Source organism: Lontra canadensis, unplaced genomic scaffold (genome assembly GCF_010015895.1).
Source record: "Lontra canadensis isolate GAN:19392208 unplaced genomic scaffold, GSC_riverotter_1.0 scaffold383, whole genome shotgun sequence".
NCBI lineage: Eukaryota > Metazoa > Chordata > Mammalia > Carnivora > Mustelidae > Lontra > Lontra canadensis.
Window position 1 is genome coordinate 45,879 of NW_022631377.1, and position 19,471 is coordinate 65,349.

The following is a 19,471-nucleotide window of genomic DNA, read 5'->3' on the forward strand; positions in this document are numbered from 1 at the left end:
AAAGAAGAAAGCTTACAGGGGGAGGGAATTAAAATATTTTTAGGGCTGCTTTTATTTGCCTTTAACATATATTGCTTTACTGGCTTTGAATTTTTAAATTACTTTGGCTCCATTTGGATATTACCTGAACTGCTTATAGTAAAATTAATTGTTGAATATATTTTTGTCCTTGCTAGAAGGCAAGCTATGTTACGTCCATTAGTATATCTCCATTGCCTAGCCTAAGCTTGGTATGTAGTTGGCAATTAATACATGTTTGTTAAGTAAACAAATGATTCCTACTGTCACTTTGAAGTTAACATTTTCAAAATTGAACTCATACGAAAATTTCCTTTGCTTCTATATCCACTTACTGTTTGATGTCCAGATCAAATGCTATCTCTTTTCTGAGACTTTCCTTAATCCTCCCAAAAATCTCTCTCCCTATTCTAGATTCCTTTTAGCAAATAATACTTTTATTGTACCTTCATTCTGGATTACATTTTACATATTTATGTACAAAATAGGTTGAGGTCAAGGACTAACTTTCTACCCCAAAACAAATACATTATTTAAAATGACCCTAAGGTCTTAGAAAATGAAAGTGGAGGTGTGTCACTGATCCTTCTGCATAGTGTTGCCCTCTACCCCATCTTGCTACTTCTCACTTATCTTTCAGTCTTTTTTTTTTTAAAGGTTTATTTATTTATTTGAGAGAGATAGGGAGAGAGAGAATATGTGTGCATCTGCAGGAGCAGGGAGAGGGGCAGAAGGAGAGAATCTTCAAGCAGACTCCCTGCTGAGCATGGAGTCCTTCATGGAGCTTGACTCCACCACCCTAAGATCATGACCTGAGCCAAAACTGAGAGTCGGTTGCTCAGTTGACTGAGCCACGCAGGCACCCGCACTTATCCTACAGTCTTAATTGAGACATGATTTCATCTAGGAAGCTTTCTGAGCCTTGGTCAGGTGTTGACTATGTGGCTTTTATTTTTTTTTGGTATTTGTTTATTTTTACTTTAGAGAGAGAGTATGTGTGGGAAGGGGCAGAGGGAGATGGGGAAAGAGAATCCTCAAGCAGACTCGCTGCTGAGCACAGAGCCCAACCTGGGGCCTGATTCCAGGACCCTAGATCATGATATGAGCTGAAATCAAGAGTAAGTTGCTCAACCGGCTCAGCCAATCGGGCATCCCTGTTTTTGTTTTTTGGTACTCCTCCAGCTCATTAATTTAACAAATAAGTATCGGGTGTCATTTAATGCCTGTGCTGTGCTAGGCAACTGGGATAAAGTAATGAACAAAATTACTGTTATCTTGTCTGTCACATAGCCTACAGATATAAAACAAGTATTCACCAAATAAGTAATTGTCAGTTACTATGAAGGAAAAGCACAGTGTTCTATGTGAGAGTAAGCCTATATAGATGGGGGGTTGATTAAGAAGAATTTTTTGAAAAAGTGTATCTAACAAACTTCAGTTATGATTAAGATTTAGCCAGACAAGAAATGGGGAAAAGGCATTTCAAACAAACATACTATCTTCAAAAGATCTAAGAAAAATAGAATTTGATGCTTTTGAGGAACACAAAGATAGGCCTATTTTGGCTAAGGAAATAGTATTACCTCATTATACAGATGAGGAAACTGAGGCTCAAAAGAGGTTCGGTGAGTGTAGAACATATTAAGGTCATAAAATTTGTAAGTGGAAAAGTCTAGGTTCAAATTTTGGACTTTGTAAATACTTAGTATTCTTTCCATTATACCTTGAATTCCCGAGTGAAAATTTGAACAAAATCTTTCCAAACTCTGGCATTTTGTTTCTTTTCCAACACCATAGAAAATTCTTTCACTATTTTCTATTTTTTAGCAAAGGGGATATTTCTGTGTGGAGCCATTGCTATCAAAAGAAAAGAGATAATTGACCCGGAAGTAGGCAGAGATGCTTCCATTGAATTTGTGGCTTTGAAAACTCATTTTAGTATTTGTTTGACTCAGGATTTATGAGCCTCCAGGTTGTCAGGGGTCTATGGAATCCACTGTCTGTATTTATCTGTGACTATCTTTGTATTTTGCCAGTGGAGCATTACAGCTCTCAAAATTCATAGCAAACATCTTACATTCTACTTTATTTCCATTCAACAGAATAACATTGTAAACTTGATCCACTTCTGACAAATAATTTAAGTTAATGTTTCACAAAATACACAAACTCCTTTTGGGAATTGATTTCTAGGCAGCTGATAAAACACTGAAGCGTTACCCCCCCCTTTTTTTTACCCTTTTTCATTTTGATGTGGACTTGGATGGGCAAGGGAAGGGAAGTTGTTATGACACAGAGGCAAAGTTGGAAACGCCAAGTTTTTTCCTCCAGGGAATGTTTGTTACCCTGCAGTGAACTGCCTGCAATCCAGGATGTCACAGCGTGCTGGCTCAGTAGCCTGCAAAAATGCCCATATCATGTCAGTACTGTGCTATGTTCCAAGTAACTGGAGACATGTTAGCTTAGAGACCGACTTCAGGAATGTTTTATATAAGGAAACTTATTTTCCTGTGATATTCCTGTTTCCTTTTGTAACCTGGTACAATCATGGTATTTTGTTTATCAGAGAATTTTTGCCTTTGTGTTTTTTCCTTCTAAATGTTCTTTTTACTAAGAATAATTATAACATAAAAGACTGATTTTATTTATTTATTTATTTTTTAAGATTTTATTTATTTATTTGACAGAGAGAGATCACAAGTAGGCAGAGAGGCAGGCAGAGAGAGAGGAAGGGAAGCAGGCTCCCTGCTGAGCAGAGAGCCAGATGCAGGACTCGATCCTAGGACCCTGAGATCATGACCTGAGCTGAAGGCAGCGGCTTAACCCACTGAGCCACCCAGGCGCCCCCTGATTTTATTTCTTGAGTCCATTTTTTCATTTGTGATTTTGTATCTTACTCCTCTCAATCTGAAGAAGAAAATAAGTTAAAAAAACTTCAAGGTACTTATTTTACTTGTTCTGACATTCTTAAACATTGGTTTTTGTGGGTGTTTTGCTTGAATGAAGACTGTGAAAGTAAGCTTTTTATGACTCAAGATTTGGGGATATTATATGCCAAATGCATGTTTTTTGTTTTGTTTTGCTTTTTTTTAGTTTCCCAAAATACAGTGTTATCATAGTAAGTAGAGAAATATTTTAGAGAATATTTTGTATTATTAAGAAAACATTTAGTGTTTTGTTTAAATTTTATTTTATTTTTAAAGATTATATTTATTTGACAGAACAAGAGCGCATGAACAGGGGGAGCAGTAGAAGGAGAGGCAGAAGCAGGCTTCCTGCTGAGCAGGGAGCCAGATGAGGGACTCCTGGGATCATGACCTGAGCTGAAGGCAGACACTTAACCATCTGAGCTACCCTGGTGCTCCTAAATTTTATTTTTCAAAGTATACTTATTTTCCTGTACAGTGTTCTCCACCCCACCTGTCCCTGAGCATTTTTCTGTTGTTGTTGTTGTTGTTTTTTTAATGGCTTTCTTTGTTTTTTGTTTGCAGGCAGCTATCAATGGTGTAATACCCCAGGAAAATGGCATTCTACAAAGGTATGTTATAAGGTGCTTAATAGTAGGATGAGAATTTAACCAAGCAAAAAAGAGACAGTTGTTAATTTTTTTGTTTAACTTTTTGATAGAGCTTTTGATCTTTCATGTAGAAGCGCATTAATATAGTTATTGTTCTTTCAGACCATTTTATTATATCAGTTTCCTAAAGTTTCCAACTTTTAACTATATAATGTTATTTCAGAATGAGTGGTACTATTTTAATGGTGGTTTTATTTTATTTTTAAAAAAACTTTTCAAAGGGATCTTCTAATTCATAAAATGGAAGGAACTGAATCTCAGTACTCTAGAGCATGGTTATTATCTACCTATCCAGGCGTTATCTCCAACCTTGCTACAGTCTTTTTTTTTTTTTTTCACTTTTGGTTTCTAAATTAAGTTCATGTTAATTTGCAACAATTTGAATAAGTCCTTAATTGATGAAACTTCCCAAAGCACTGAACTATTTCATTTGAAGAATGCATTGTTAACATGTGGAATGGTCTTCATGGTTTTGTGTCATTGCCAGAGGGTAAAATTGGAAGATGATGCCAAGAGAACTATAAGATACAAAACCATTCCTTAGATTAGAAATAACTTTTTGTAAGTTTTCTTCCCTTAAAATTAGAGACTGGTTTGGATTAAAAGAGGACGCTATAGAGTCATAGGAGATAAAACCATTCTCCCTTCCAAGTGTAGTTTAATTACTTGAATTCCCCCCCTTCTTGTGTCAATTCAAACTTTGGCTTGAATTTCGGTGGCTAGGATTTCTAAGTCACTGAAACATGATCTGCTAAGTGCAGATGAGGCAAACAGAAACAGCAGACTAGGAATGAGATTGTTTTGGAGAGGAAGAAGAGTGCTGTTGCAAAACCATCAGAAAATTCACCATGAGCTGCAAAATGTGATATACTTTATAGGAAACTGTGTATATTTAGAAAGGAAGCAAATTCTGCTTGGTACTTGTACTACCCTTAGTAATTAATAGACCTGTTCCCCACCTTTTTAAAAAAGTTGTCAGAAAGAATTTCATCCAGAGTAAATGCGGCTGATTTCCAGAGTCTGTACAAATTTTGTTGTTGTTCAAAAGTGTTCAGTTTTATTGAAACCCTTACCTAGAAAGCAAACCAGGTGATTACAGGAACTTCCTTTATGGTCATTTTTTTTTTTTTCTTGGTTTAAAAAGTTTTAGACTTTTAAATATGGTTCCAGTTTTATTCTTTTTTTTTTTTTTAAGATTTTATTCATTTATTTGACAGACAGAGATCACAAGTAGGCAGAAAGGCAGGCAGAGAGAGGAGGAAGCAGGCTCCCTGCTGAGCAGAGAGCCCGATGTGGGGCTCTATCCCAGGACCCTGAGGTCATGACCTGAGCCGAAGGCAGAGGCTTTAACCCACTGAGCCACCCAGGCACCCCACCAGTTTTATTCTTGAGTAAATTTTATTCCACCTTCTGTGCCAAAATTTTTGCTTGTTAAACCTTTGTGGATTCAGCTTCTGGGTTCTGAGTACATATTGGATACATCTTAAAATTAACAATATTTTGGGGGCGCCTGGGTGGCTCAGTGGGTTAAAGCCTCTGCCTTCAGCTCGGGTCATGATCCCGGGGTCCTGGGATCGAGCCCCACATCAGGTTCTCTGCTCTGCAGGGAGCCTGCTTCCCTTCCTCTTTCTCTCTGCCTGCCTCTCTGCCTATTTGTGATCTCTGTCTGTCAAATAAATAAATAAAATCTTTTAAAAAAAATAACAATATTTTGCTCTGGGTGAACTGTAGAAATTTCCTCATCCCATTTCTCCTGTCACTGATGACAGTGATGGGAAACATCCCATCTCTCCTGTCACTGATGATACTTTTTGATTAATATTTAAAAGTAGAGATTCAGCACTAAATTGATTTCTAATACTATAAAATTTGGAGTTTAACATTCATTAGAGAGTGGTTTTGTTTTTTTTTTGTTTGCTTATTTAAAGGAATGAATCATATATGCACAGAAGAAAATCAGTTTTATCTAGCAATAGTCTTTAACTCTCTCCCTTTCTAACTTTGTTCTTTAGCTTTGAAATCACTGTGGAATTGACATAACTAAAAATTCCTCTTGTATATCTCCTAATCAGAGGAAAATGAAAGAGGGTTCTTTGTTGCTTTCTCATTGGCTTACCACTGAAAGTGGAAGATAGGAATGGTATATGTAAGTAGTTAAAAGGGTAAAAGGGTTTTTGTTTTGTATGTTTGACTTTTATTGTGTAGTCTGTGAATACAGCTGACTCTTAATTTGTCAGTTTATACTTCGACAGAGGAAAAAGCTACCAAAAAGATTTTTTTTAATATGAATTATTTTTGGAGGGAGAAGAACCCAGTCCCTGTGCTTTATAGCTGTTCTTGAAATCAAATTTTTTTGTGAATTCAAAAGTGGGAATATGGTTTTTAATGTACCCATAAAGTTCAAAGTAAAGAAACTAACATTTTAAAAAGTGTATAAGGCGCTGTGCTAGGTAATTGATTTATTTTTTATTATTTAATACTTATTATAACTCTTAAGAGATTCATATTTCATAGTGAGGAAACTGAAGGTTAGAGAGTTTACACAGATTTGCCCAAGCTCACAAATGTAGTAGGTGGTGAAGTCTGGTTTGTCTCATTTTAAAAGCTATGCATTTTTTGATACCACTCTGCCCTATTCTAGGTCAGCAAACTAACCATGCCATGTCTTTTTTTTTTTTAGATTTTTTTTCATTTGGGTAAAAAAGTTGGAATTTAATACGTGTATAAGATCTTTCTCCCATAGCTTTGTTTTTACAGTTACTATTTTAGTTGTAAGCAAGTAAAGGCAGATATTATTATCCCTCATTTTACAGGTAGAGAGAATAAGGCATGAAGTGACTTGGCCCAGATAATACAGCATGATGTTGATGGAGTCAGGATATAAGCAAGTCTTCTGCCTCATCCTCCAAGGCTTATTTCACTAGGCAATATACTGCTAATACAACATATTTATAAACTGTGTGACTTATGCTGTCATAAATGTAAGCCATTCAGTCATGAAACATCAAATGTGTGCACGTTTATTTACTACATCTTGGTGTAATATTTTATTTATTAGCATGTTGTCCAGAGCCTTTTTAAACATTATTTTTGGAGACAGTTATTATTAGAAGGAAGTGCTAATGAATTACTTGTGTTAGTAGACAGCATAGGCTATATTTTCTAAAAATGTTATGAATCAGTAGTGTAATTTTCCTCATTGACTAAGTGGGTAGTATTTGTCAACTCACATTTTTTTGACCCAGACAGATATTCTGTATGTTTCTTTTTCTGTTGTTTAATTCATTGAGGAAACCTTGAGAAGACTAGGCATTTTTCTAATTATTCACTGTTAACATTTTCAGAATATATAATGCTGAGGTTTTTGATATAGAAAATATCCATTTTGGCCAGTTAGCTTCTATTTATTGTCTTCTCTGGTGCTCATTTAAGAATCTGATTTTTTTCTAAAGACAAATTTATCTTTAAAACACATGCGTGTTTTTGTTTTGTTGTTTTTGTACCTAGAAATTTTACCTTGGGATGGATTTTTAAAAATTGAAATAAACATGTACAGAGTTCCTGTTTACTTTGCTTTGTTCATTGCCTTCCAAGGATGTGTGTGATTTGTAGAGTGAAGTTGAGTAAGGATAAAAACACTCCTTTAGTTGAGGTTTAGATCTAAAACAGATTTCTCCATAGCATTCCCCTTACCAATCAGTGTCTTTTTTTTTTTTTTAATTATTGATTAACTAGAAGAGTGAGTATATCAGATTATAGAATGGTGTCTTCATAGATGAAAAGTCTTAAAAATACTTTTTTTTGAGTCAGCGATTTTGGATGTCTTTGTATTCTATGGATACCGTTGAACATTAGTCACATTGATAGGATCATTAACTGGTAGTCTCTCTTTCTCCCTCCCTCTCTCTCTCTCTCTCTCTTTTTTTTTTAATATTGCTAGTGAAAAACTCTAATGCAAATTCATCATTTTTAATTATTTTTATTTTTATTTTTAAAGATTTTATTCATTTATTTGACAGAGACACAGTGAGAGAGGGAACACAAACAGGTGGAGTGGGAGAGGGAGAAGCAGGCTTCCCGCTGATCAGGGATCCTGATGCAGGGGCTCAGTCCCAGGACCCTGGGATCATGACCTGAGCCGAAGGCAGACGCTTAATGACTGAGCCACCCAGGCACTCTCATTATTTTTTATTGATCTTGAAATAGAGTAATTAATAGCCAATATGAAAATTCTCAAATGAGAACTTTTAAAAAAATTCTCTTGGGCTGACAACACATCAGATAGCCTGCTGTGATTAGAAATGTACTATCTCCTAGAGTTAGGGTTTGGTAAAGAAAAAAAAGCACACTGGGGTGTTTCAAACACAGGGAATTTCATATACGGAATCAGTTCCAGAAATGTGGAGCAGGTTGAAAGTGCAAAATGCGAATACTGAGATAATTCAGATATAATGACATCAGGAAGCAGCTGGACCAGCAGCCGCAGTTGTGGGTGAGGTGGTCCTGCTAGGCTTGAGGAAAGGAGCGTAGGGCAAGAGCAGATTTAACAACTGCAGCATCCTCTGAGTAGGGTGGGCACAGCCAGAACTGTGTGGACTGGGTCCAGAGTATTCCAGGAAGCCTGCTCTAGGACAGTTCTGTCTGGGAGAGCCCCCTGCTAACCACTAAAGGTCACAGAGTTGGGGTGCCTGGATCGCTCAGTCATTAAGCACCTGCCTTTGGCTCAGGTCATGATCCCAGAGTCCTGGGATCAAGTCCCAAATCTGGCTCCCTGCTCAGCAGAAAGCCTGCTTCTCTCTCTCCTACTCCCCCTGCTGTGTTCCCTCTCTCACTGTGTTCCTCTCTGTCAAATAAATAAATAAATAACATCTTTAAAAAAATAAATAAATAAAGGGCACAAAGTCACTCCTAGTATTAGAGGGAAAAAGGAAAGTGATTGGAGGAAATAGAAGTTAACAGGACTTGGAAGCCCTGAGGAACGGCCCTAGCAATTTGACCATAGACATAAGAAAAAGAAGTCCTGCTCAGCTGATAATGGTACCTCTGCAAGGTGCAGAGGCTAGTTTTGAAGTATTGAAAGAAGCTAGAAGCTAACACCAGTGGCTGATGCTAAAACAAAGTAGTTGTCATTGTTACAGTATGGTCACTGCTAGGTCACTGGTGTAGATAAGATCAATGTGTAGGGCACCTGGGTGGTTCAGGTCATGATCTCAGGGTCCTGGGTTGGAGGCCCGCATCGGGCTCTCTGCTTAGCTGGGAGCCTGTTTTCCCCTCTCTCTGCCTGCCTCTCTGCCTACTTGTGATCTCTCTTTCTGTCAAATAAATAAATAAAATCTTAAAAAGAAAAAAAATCAATGTGCAAAACTCTAAGAAGAAAATTTTGTGTGTGTCTGTGCACACACTTGTGTGCTGCTGCATTTTTGTTACTATTACTGGTTATAAGGCCATGATTAATATTTACCAGTTTCTTCTTCCACTTTTTATATTCCCTCTGCTAGCACCTCAGATAGTCAAGTTTCTTTACTTGGTGGGTCATCTCAAACATTTATTCTTAAAATCCTCAGTGGAGCTGTCTTTTTAAAATTGGTTATAGTTTTCCATTAACTCATATTATTGGATATGCCCCAGAAAATAGTCCACTGTATAGCAGCAACCCAGTTTTTTTGTGATAATCAGGACCTCCCACCTCACTTCATACCCCCTTATTTTGCTAGTTGATTCAGTAATATGAAGAGTACAAAATGGCCAAGTGGCACTCTCAGGTTATAGTTCTATGCAAGTATTGTGGAAATACTACATTCTTTGGAACTGTGATCTTTGAACCACCAGAGCCCAAAGTAGCAAGAAGCAAAAATTCTGTTATTAGGTGTAATAAAAGAAACCACTACTAACACTTAATTTTTATACCCATATTTTCTGACAATATGAGAAGTATCACTGTGTTTTAGTCACTGATACAAAGCATATACTACGTGTTTTAAGGTGGAGACCCAAGTTTTGAGTATGTTGTCTCCCAGCTGTCTTCAGCAGGACATTTCACTGTTCTGACAAGCTAGATACTTCTGGGTAACAGTATATATGAATGATACCAGCACTACTTTTGCTGTGAAATGAGTTCCTTGGTTAGAATTAGTGTTGTGTGGGGAAACCTTCGATCAATAAGGTATTCCCTCAAATATGAATGGTGGTGCTGGTAAAAGTATTGCTGTCAGGGAAGTCAAGTCCATATCCAGAACAGTATCTTTTTAAGGGAGAACATATTGCTTCCTCCTCCATGATAGAAATGATCCATTACCAGATTTCAAAGGAATGATGCCATATTGGCTCAGTTAGTTTCTCTTGTTTGCAGTTTTCAGACAATTTCCCTAGTCAGAGTCATACTTGGTAAGAGGAAATTGATGTTGTACCTATGTCTAATCTCCACTCCTCTTGGCATGGCTTCATTATATAGTAATGCATGGAACAGCCCTACGGTAGTAAGGGAGAAAAGCTGACTCACATCAACAGAACAATGTCATCTTATGCACATTGGGAGCCATCCGCCCACCCCCGCCAAGTGGGTAGCCTGTAGGCAGCATTCCCCTCAGAAACATATATTCACATTTTGTGTCATTCTGAAAGTTCTGTTTTCATATCTTTACCCCAGATTTCCTTGCCACCTAATTTTTCTTTTATTCTTTCCAAGTCCCGATCAGCTGGCCAACCTATTATCCATTGTCCTTGGTTGAGTATAGATTTGTACCTCAGGTAATCTCTCTTTCTAAAAAACGTCAACCTGTGGTACAATCCCAAGTGCTCCCCACTAGAAGGCTTTTCTTTCACTACTGTCTTTCTGGGATAACTTGGGGGGCTGTAATGCTTTAGCAGTTTGGTTTTTTTGGTTGGTATGAGCATGAATATTATACAGCTATTTTTTTTCCTTTTCCAGTCCAGATCTTTTCTTCCTCATTTAACTTGGTTATCTCTTATTATTGATGGGAAGTACAAGATATAGCAGCTGGCCTTTTACCTTGACTTGCTTGTAATCACTAGACCCCAGAAACCTCACCAAGGTGGCAGGTTCTCCCCTGCATTTTTGTGGCATGTATCTTCTAATCTTTGTCATAAATGTGTCTTAACAAAGCATTCAAATACTTGCTACTTTTCTCTTTAGGATTTGTTCACATTGTTATCAATGTAATGGTGTTTTTTTTTTTTTTTTTTTTTTTGTGGAATGTCTAGGTGATCAAGATCTCTCCAGGCTAGATTGATATGCTAGAGGAGAGTTGACATAATCTTCTGAAAAAGACAGTGAAGGTATTTTGTTTACCCTGCTGGGTAAAAGTAAAATGCTTGTCTTGGTGATTGCAAATTAATATAGAGTAAAAAAGTATATGCAAGATCAGTTGCTTCTTGCTACTAATCCTTCCTACATAGTAACCCTAATTCCATGGATCAGGAAGCAAATATGGGACGTCTGCGAGTTACTGAATATGTCTCTTTCAATTATGCATTCAGAATCTGGAGAAGTTGTTGCAGGGCAGGTTCACAGATGGTTTGAACATGGTATGAGTGGATTTTGGCCCAAACTTCATTTACCACCATAATCTTCCACTTTTATATCTCCAGGAATTAGTATCAATTTAGAGTTAGCATGTAGTAATCACATAAAAATTTAGATATTTTCCTTTTATCATTACACAAACACCCTAATAAATGGCTGCAGGCCCATTAGGAAAAGTCTTAGAGGAAAATTTCTAATACATACATGTGGCTCTGTTGCATTGTGCTTATGGGAATCAGGGACTTTATGTCTGTGAAACAATTTGTGTTTGGAACCTGGGAGTGAGTATGACTCTCTGCTGCGGTTATAGACATTAGGTTTTAGGCTATCAGATCTAGGATTTCTGATGTTTTTAGATCAAGTAGTATTTTAGTCAGTTGACTTTTAATTTGCTTCCTTAGAAATAATCATGTTCTGGGGCGCCTGGGTGACTCGGTTGGTTAAGTGTCCTACTTTTGATTTTAGGCTCAGATAATGATCTCTCAGGATCATGAGATTGAACCCTCTTGGGGCTGGGCATGGAGCCTGCTTAGGATTTTCTCTGTCTCTCTCCCCCACCACGCTTATGCATGCTCTCTCAGGGTTGGGGGGGGTAATAATCATAATAATCATGTTCAGTTAAACAGTTCTAAAGATCTCTGCAGGTTGAAATCTTCAGATTGCCACTTCTTGTCTATGCTGTCCATTAACTAATTGCTCCCACCTTTTTCTTACTAAATTCTGCCATTTGAACTGAGCACTTTGGGATCTCATACCCATTAAGGAAACTTATTCAGTGGTGTCATCTCATCAACCTATGGAAGACAGCCACTACAGTTTTTCAAGAATGCAGACCCTCCCTTACTAATGTATTTCTTAATGCTTTAGTGCAGTGTCCTCTGGGACCTCATGGATGATGTAGTAGGAGGATGTATGTATGTTTAGATTGTACATGGAAATCCACTTGAGCATTCTTATTTTTCTAAGCATCAGGATTTCTTCTACATTTTGCCAGGAAAGTTTGGGCATTTCATCCTCATTAAATTTAGACTCCTTTGGGACTTAAGTTTCATTCAGTCAACAAGCATACTATTAGAGGACTTACAGCTGCTTAAGCAAACATGTTATATTTGGTCCTATCCAAGCTCTTTTGGTCAAATTCACTTCAAATTCATTTCCTTACCTGTTCCCTAGATTTTTGATTTATCAGAATCTTATAATATTGGATATAAGCCTTCTCTCAATTAAGACATTGTACTTATTCTCTTGAAGCATGCCTAGATCTGATTTTAGACATAGTAAGGAATGGTGGGGGTAGGTTTTGACAATAGGCATCCCTTTTCAAGGCAACAGTCTCAAGTAAGAGCATTGCCAGTTTTCAAGCAAGAGGAGGCTAACCTCAGTCATGAGAGGAGGAGTTGTTTCTCTTTACAAAAAAGGTTGGGAGGGACTCTGAGTTCAAGTTTGTAACCTTCATCTGAATCTACTTGGGATCTCTATTCCACATTTTAGGGTCCCACTCTTTCTAAAACGGTGTTGTAATGTTCACAAAAGAAACTTAGAAAGTACATTTACTCAGCTTTCACTGTAGTTATTTAAGCTGCAAAATTAAATTTTGTGTGTGATTCTCAGTAGGATCATACCCAGAGGATGGGAAATAATAAAGTGCTACTTCAAAAGCTTTAGCTTTCTTGTCATGGCTTGAATTGAATGTTAATAGCCCTAAGTGTGTCATTTTCTTCTGTTAAGCTTTCCATTAGAGTCAGAAGCAGCCAGCTCAAAGTCTTTATTTTGTCATTATTGCCACCATAATAGCCAAGTCAAATAATCATTTGTCCCCTTAGGCACTTGTTTTAATAGGTATGTGATCATAATGAACTATAAGTGATAATTTAATTAATCATTATGCCAGTGCATGCTCACTAGTATCCCATTTTCCATTGACACGGAGCTCATCAGTATATTGAAGGTTAAGGACGTAATCAAACCAGTAACTGAATCCCATTTCTGGGACACCTCCATTACCAAAAAATAAATAAATAAATAAATAAAAATTGGGTATTTCAAGTTTAACGTAGAATTGGTTACACAGGTGTGGAGAACTAAAAGAGCAATAAAGTAAAACTGAAGTAACCTATGTATAGTAACTGCTTCAGGAAGTTACCACTCTCAGGTCTTGGTCAAGGGATTAACAGAACTTTCAAGCTCTGAGGAGCCTGTTAGACCTGAGTTAGGATCAGGGAGCTGTGGAATGCACACTGTCTAGCTGCTATTGGTGTCTGAGGGGATGTCAGGAATCTGGTTATATGAATGCTGAAAAGAGCCAGGAGACTAAAAACTAAAGGATGATACTGATAGAAATAAATGCAAATAGGAAGAAGGAAGGCTTTTGTTCTCTCCTCCTAACAAATGATCTCTCTCTAGTATCCCCTATTTACAGAATCTATTGGGGAAACATACGCCAAAGGATAAATAGAATTTTGCAGAATGCTAGAATAGACAATAGAAGGATGAATTTTGAGTTAAGAAAACAATAAGTCAGGGACCAGCCTGTTAATGTTAGCTATTTTTCCGAGGTTCCTAGAAGTTGTGACAAAATTTAGAGATATGAAATATCATTGTACACATTTTCTTCATAGATACTCCAACAGTGGATTCCAACAATGATATTCTTTCCTGCTCTGGACATTTTCTTTTCTATGTCTTACTTCTAAGATTACTTTTCTTGAATCTAACAACTGGGAGAAAGTGTAGATTTTTGCCTTTGGATCAGTGATTACTAGAGTATCTGAACTCTCATCATTATTACCTACAATGAGAAATATTTGGAATCCAAAATACACATATGCAAATATTTATCAGAATCAAAAGTTTTGGGAAACAATACTTGGTTCTAACTATTAAGTGCCATGTACTAATCATTTGTATCCTATCCTATCCTGTCCTGTTCTTTAAAAGACAACCACAACGCACAAAATCGATTTTGTAATCTAAATTTGGTAAACACTAATCAGAGCAAAAGTGTGAAGTAAATGTAAATATTTTCTCCTGAGTTGTCATAAGAATAGTGCTTATTTGTGGGTTTTTGGTCATTCTTGTTTTTGTTGTTTCTGTTCAGGTTCCCAATCTGTTGTTTTTTTCCTTAAATTTAGAGTGAGAAGAAAGATGTTTTAGAACTGAGCTTGTAGTTTTTGTGGTGGTGGAACATATCTGCAATAATGACGTTTCAATGGAAGCATTCTTTATGTTCTCTTCTTCTTTACTTCTCCCTGTGAGGGGAAAAAGAAGTGACTATATATGATAAACTAAGTGAGAGAAAAATCAAATTCTTTAATAATTATTCCTTTACTCACTGGTTTGTTAAATATTTAAGCACTTTCTCTGTAAAATCTTGAGCTCCAGGCAGAAGATACAGCCATTAAATGAACAAATGTGAACTTTGCCCTTCTGGAACTTCTATTCTCTGGGGGGTCTTAAATGTCAAATGATTAATATCAATTATAATTGGTAGTGGTGAGGAATTAGAATCAGTCTGAGGTAGTAAAACATGCTCTGAGTTGAAAAACATTAAATCTGAGATATGAAGGCTAAATATAATTAGCTAGAAGAAAGATGGAATATTGGGATGAGATGGGAAAGAAAGAACATGCTTAGAAGGAATGATCTGTGTTCCCCTATGAAATGAGAAGGATCAAGGTGAGACAGAAGAAGTGAAAGGCTGTTGTGGCTGTTAACATAGAGAGATTGGAGATAGCCTAGCACAAGCTAAGGCTGGGGAGGTAGATAGGATTTGGATCATATAGGGACTTATACACCTCTTTAACTCTGTATGAAGAGCAAAGGGGAATATTGAAGAAAATGACATGAAGACATTTATATAATTTCATTTTTGTGATGGTAAGGAATGACATGCAAGGGAGTGAGGGAACAATCAGAGGGATTAGTTAGGAGGCTGTTGTATCAGCCTGTGCAAGAGGTGCTTGTGGCTTGCGGTGTCAGCTTCAGAGGGGAAAGGTGGATAACTTAACTAAAAGATTTTTAGATGGTAAAATTAAAAGGACTGACTAGATATGGGAGTTGTGAGAGAAGAAGTTATCAAGGATAACGGCCAGAAGTTTCTGACTTGGTTAGCTGATATGAGGAATAATGGAGGGAGGATCATGCTTGGGAAGACATAAATGAGTTAAACTTTGGATATACTGAGTTTGAGATCTTACCAGGTACCAGGCAGTGTGCTAAGCTTTTCATGCATTTATCTGACTTAATCCCTACAAGTATAATTAATTTTCCCATTTAACAAATGAGATAACTATTAAGTGGGCAGAACAAAGATTGTATTTTTATTTTTTAAGATTTTAACATGTTTAAGTGTTATTGAGAAGAATCTAGAAGAGAAGGTGAAGATACTGGAAAGGATAAGTATATACCATAATGTAAAGCTAATTAGAAGATGGTTTTAGATAGAGTGATGTTGCCCCTGTTTTACAGAAAGAGAAAAAGAGTACATATGCTGGTTAGTTGGTGGATTTGTTGTCAAAAAAGTAAGGGAATTTCATCTTGATGGCATCTGCTTTCTATGCAAAGCAGGGAAAAAATAATCTTTTAAGACTGAGGAGTTTGATAGAATGGAGATTTAAGGATGGTTAATTTCTGAGTTTTGTGGAAAGTAGAGTTAATCAAATAATCTTTCAGTGAGCAAATGAAAGCGAATGAAGAAGACACTTCTTAATTCACAGAAATGAATGTTCTAATAGCATCATCACAATATAAGGCAAAAATCTGATTAAATGCTAAATGATATGTATGATACTGCTAATAGACATAGAAAGACAAGGATGGGAGGGAGAGTAATGTGGCTTTCAGTTGCTAGGGAAGATCCCTTTCAGTTGCTAGGGAGGAAGTAAAACTTTAGTTAGGCCTTGATGCATAGGTAGGTAAATTTGATTGGAAGACCAACACAAGCCAAGTATGGAATGGGTCCTTAGTGGTTATCTGTAATGATTTGGTTGATGATAATCTTTCTCTTTATGTCAATATTTCAGTGACTATGGAGGTGAGACTATACCAGGACCTGCATTTGATCCAAGTCACCCAGGTTCAGCTCCTGCTCCCTCTTCCTCTTCAGCATTTCGACCTGTAATGCCATCTAGGCAAATTGTAGAACGGCAGCCTCGGATGCTGGACTTCAGGGTTGAGTACAGAGACAGAAATGTTGATGTGGTACTTGAAGACAGCTGTACTGTTGGTAAGGTTTTTCCTAGCATAAAGCCTTCATAAATAAACAATTTTTAGGTAAACGTTTAGTTTATATTCTTTTCTTTTGAGTTGACTGCCAATAAGAAGGGAAAAAAGGCAAATTGAAACTGATATTTTCCATACAGATAATTGTGCTTCATTTTGAAATAGTGTGTTGATACTGAGGCAAGTCTGAGAATAATTCTTTTGTTCCACTTACATGGACTGGTATAAGATGCTGTTTTAGGGCAGATGCAAATCAAACTTTTAAGTATATTGTGTGTTGTACTTTATAGCTGAAATTTATTCTGTTTTTATGCTATGGTTAATGAGAGATCAGAAATAAGACATGTTTTCATCATTCCTTCTCCCTGCCAGTTGAATAACTGCCAGTTGAATAATTGCTTCAATACTATACTTTCAAAGGAAACTTAAAGTGTATGGCTGCCATTATTGGATAGATTTTACCTGATTCCTTCCCTTCCCTTCCCTTCCCTTCCCTTCCCTTCCCTTCCCTTCCCTTCCCTTCCCTTCCCTTTCCTTCCCCTTCCCCTTCCCCTTCCCTTCCCTTCCCTTCCCCTTCCTTCCCTTCCCTTCCCTTCCCCTTCCTTCCCTTCCTTCCTTTTTTTTTTTTTTTTTTTAAAGATTTTATTTATTTGACAGATCACAAGTAGGCAGAGAGGCAGGCAGAGAGAGAGAGAGGGGAGGAACCAGGCTCCCTGCTGAGCAGAGAGCCCGATGGCGGGGCTCGATCCCAGGACCTTGGGATCATGACCTGAGCTGAAGGCAGAGGCTTTAACCCACTGAGCCACCCAGGCACCCCACTTCCTTTCTTTTTTAAGGATTTTATTTATTTATTTGACAGAGAGGGCACAAGCAGACAGAGAGGCAGGCAGAGGAGCGGGGGGTGGGGGGCAGGAGGAACCTGATGTGGGGCTGGATCCCAGGACTGTGGGATCATGACCTGAACCTAAGGCAGACTCTTAACCAATTCAGCCAACTAGGTGCCCCTGTTTTATTAGATTACTATAGACAAACTGTGTTGTATTCATATTTGATTCAGATTACCTGACCCATTAATGTAATTTTGCCTTAAATCTAATTCCAGATATTTCTGAAATTTTGCCTTTGTTTTTTAAAGGAAGATTCTTGCCTAATTTTATTTAATTTTTTACTTGAGGTATATTATAGGGGCACCTGGGTGGTTTAGTAGGTAAAGCATCTGACTCTTGATCTCAGCTCAGGTCTTGATCTCAGGATTGTGAGAAAAAGCCCTGACACTGGGCTCCAAGCTGGGCGTGGAGCCTACTTAAAAAAAAAGAAAAAAAAAAAAAAAAAAGAAGAGGTACATTGCAGAGAAAGGCAAAACTGTTAGAATATTGATCATTCTCAAGCACTAATCAGATTGTTATTCCTTTACTTAAAGCCATTTAGAAACTTTCTGTTGATTTAGGATGAAATTAAAATCTTTCATCATGACCTGTAAGTCCCTGGCTGGTCAGGCTCCTGCTACTACATCTCTGGTTTTCATTTGTTACCACTTTCATCCTTGTTCACCATGCCTAAGTTGTTTTGGTGTTGTTTCAAGTTCTTGAATAGGTTATTAGCTCACTCAGGGCCTTTGTATATGTTTCTGCTTTTGCCCAGATTTCATTAGTTCATTCATTTTTTCTCATGCTCATTCCCATGCCCCCTGTACGCTCTCCCCGTTTTTTCCTTCAATTGTGCTAAAAAAAAAAAAAAAAGCACATAATATGATATGTATCCTTTTAACAAATTTTTAAATGTACAATTTTTAACTATATGCACATTGTTGTACAGCAGATCTCTAGAACTTTTTCATCTTATGTAATTAAAACTGTATCCATCAAATGGCAACTCCCCATTTTTCCCTTCTATCAGCCCTTAGCAACCAGCATTCTACTTTCTGCTTAGATGAGTTTGACTACTATAAATATATCATAATAAGTGGAATCATACAGTGTTTGTCCTTCTGTGTCTGGCTTATTTCCCTAAGTATAATATCCTCAAGTTTCATCCATATGGTAGCATATTATAAGATTTTCTTCTTTTTTTTTAAATGCTGAATAGTAATCCATTGTATGTATATACTACATTTTCTTTATCCATTCACTCATCCATGGACATTTAGGTTGTTTTTACCTTTTGGATATTATGAATAACGCTGCAATGAACATGGGTTTGCAAATACCTCAAGATCCTACTTGCAATTTTTTTGGATAAATACCCAAATGTGGAATTACTGGGATTGTTTGTGGTTCTATTTTTAATTTTTGGGGGCATGTCCATATTCTTTTCCATAATGGGTGCACGATTTTAACATTTCCACCAATATAAAATGCATAAGCGTTCCAATTTTTCCACATCCTTGCCAGAACTTGGTATTTTATGTTTATTAGTGATGTTGAGCATCTTCTCGTATACTTGTTGGTTATTTGTATGTCTTCTTTAGAGAAATGCTTATTCAGGGCCTTTACTCATCTTTAAATCAGGTTATTTACTTTTCTTTATTTTGAATATCAACTCCTTATCAAATATATGCTTTGCAAATATTTTCTTCTTTATAGTCTCATTAACTGTTTCCTTTGCTGCGCTAAAGCTTTTTAGTTTAATCTAGTCCCACTTGTCTATTTTACTTTTGTTGTCTTTGCTTCTGGAGTCATATCCATGAAATCATTGCCAGGACCAATGTGTGAAGCTTTTGCTTTATATTTTCTTCTATGAGTTTTACAGTTTCAGAACTTATGTTTGAGTCTTTAACCCGTTTTAAGTCAAGTTTTGTATATGGAATAAAGGTCCAATTTCATCCTTTTGCCTGTAGAAACCCAGTTTCCCCCCCACCATTTATTAAAAAGACTATCCTTTCTCCATTGTGTAGACTTGGCATTCTTGTCAAATCATTTGACCCATATGCATGGATTAATTTCTGGACTTGCTATTCTGTTCCTTTGCTCTGTATGTTTTTCTTTATGCCAGTACGTACTGTCTTGATTACTTTGTAAAATGTTTTGAATTCAGGAAGTATGAGGCCCTCAGCTTCATTTTTCTTTCTCAAGATTGTTTTGGCTATATAGAGTCCTTTGTGGTTCCTTATGAAT

General features: G+C 36.9%; 1 long non-coding RNA gene across 1 annotated transcript in view; it reads left to right on the forward strand.

Moving 5' to 3' along the window:
• Positions 1 to 19,471, forward strand: part of LOC116862920 — a 103,429-nt gene that overhangs the window by 37,483 nt on the left and 46,475 nt on the right. Inside the window, exons 2-3 of the long non-coding RNA XR_004381735.1 lie at positions 3,510 to 3,556; positions 16,160 to 16,362. This is a non-coding gene — a long non-coding RNA (uncharacterized LOC116862920). The remainder of the gene's footprint in view (positions 1 to 3,509; positions 3,557 to 16,159; positions 16,363 to 19,471) is intronic.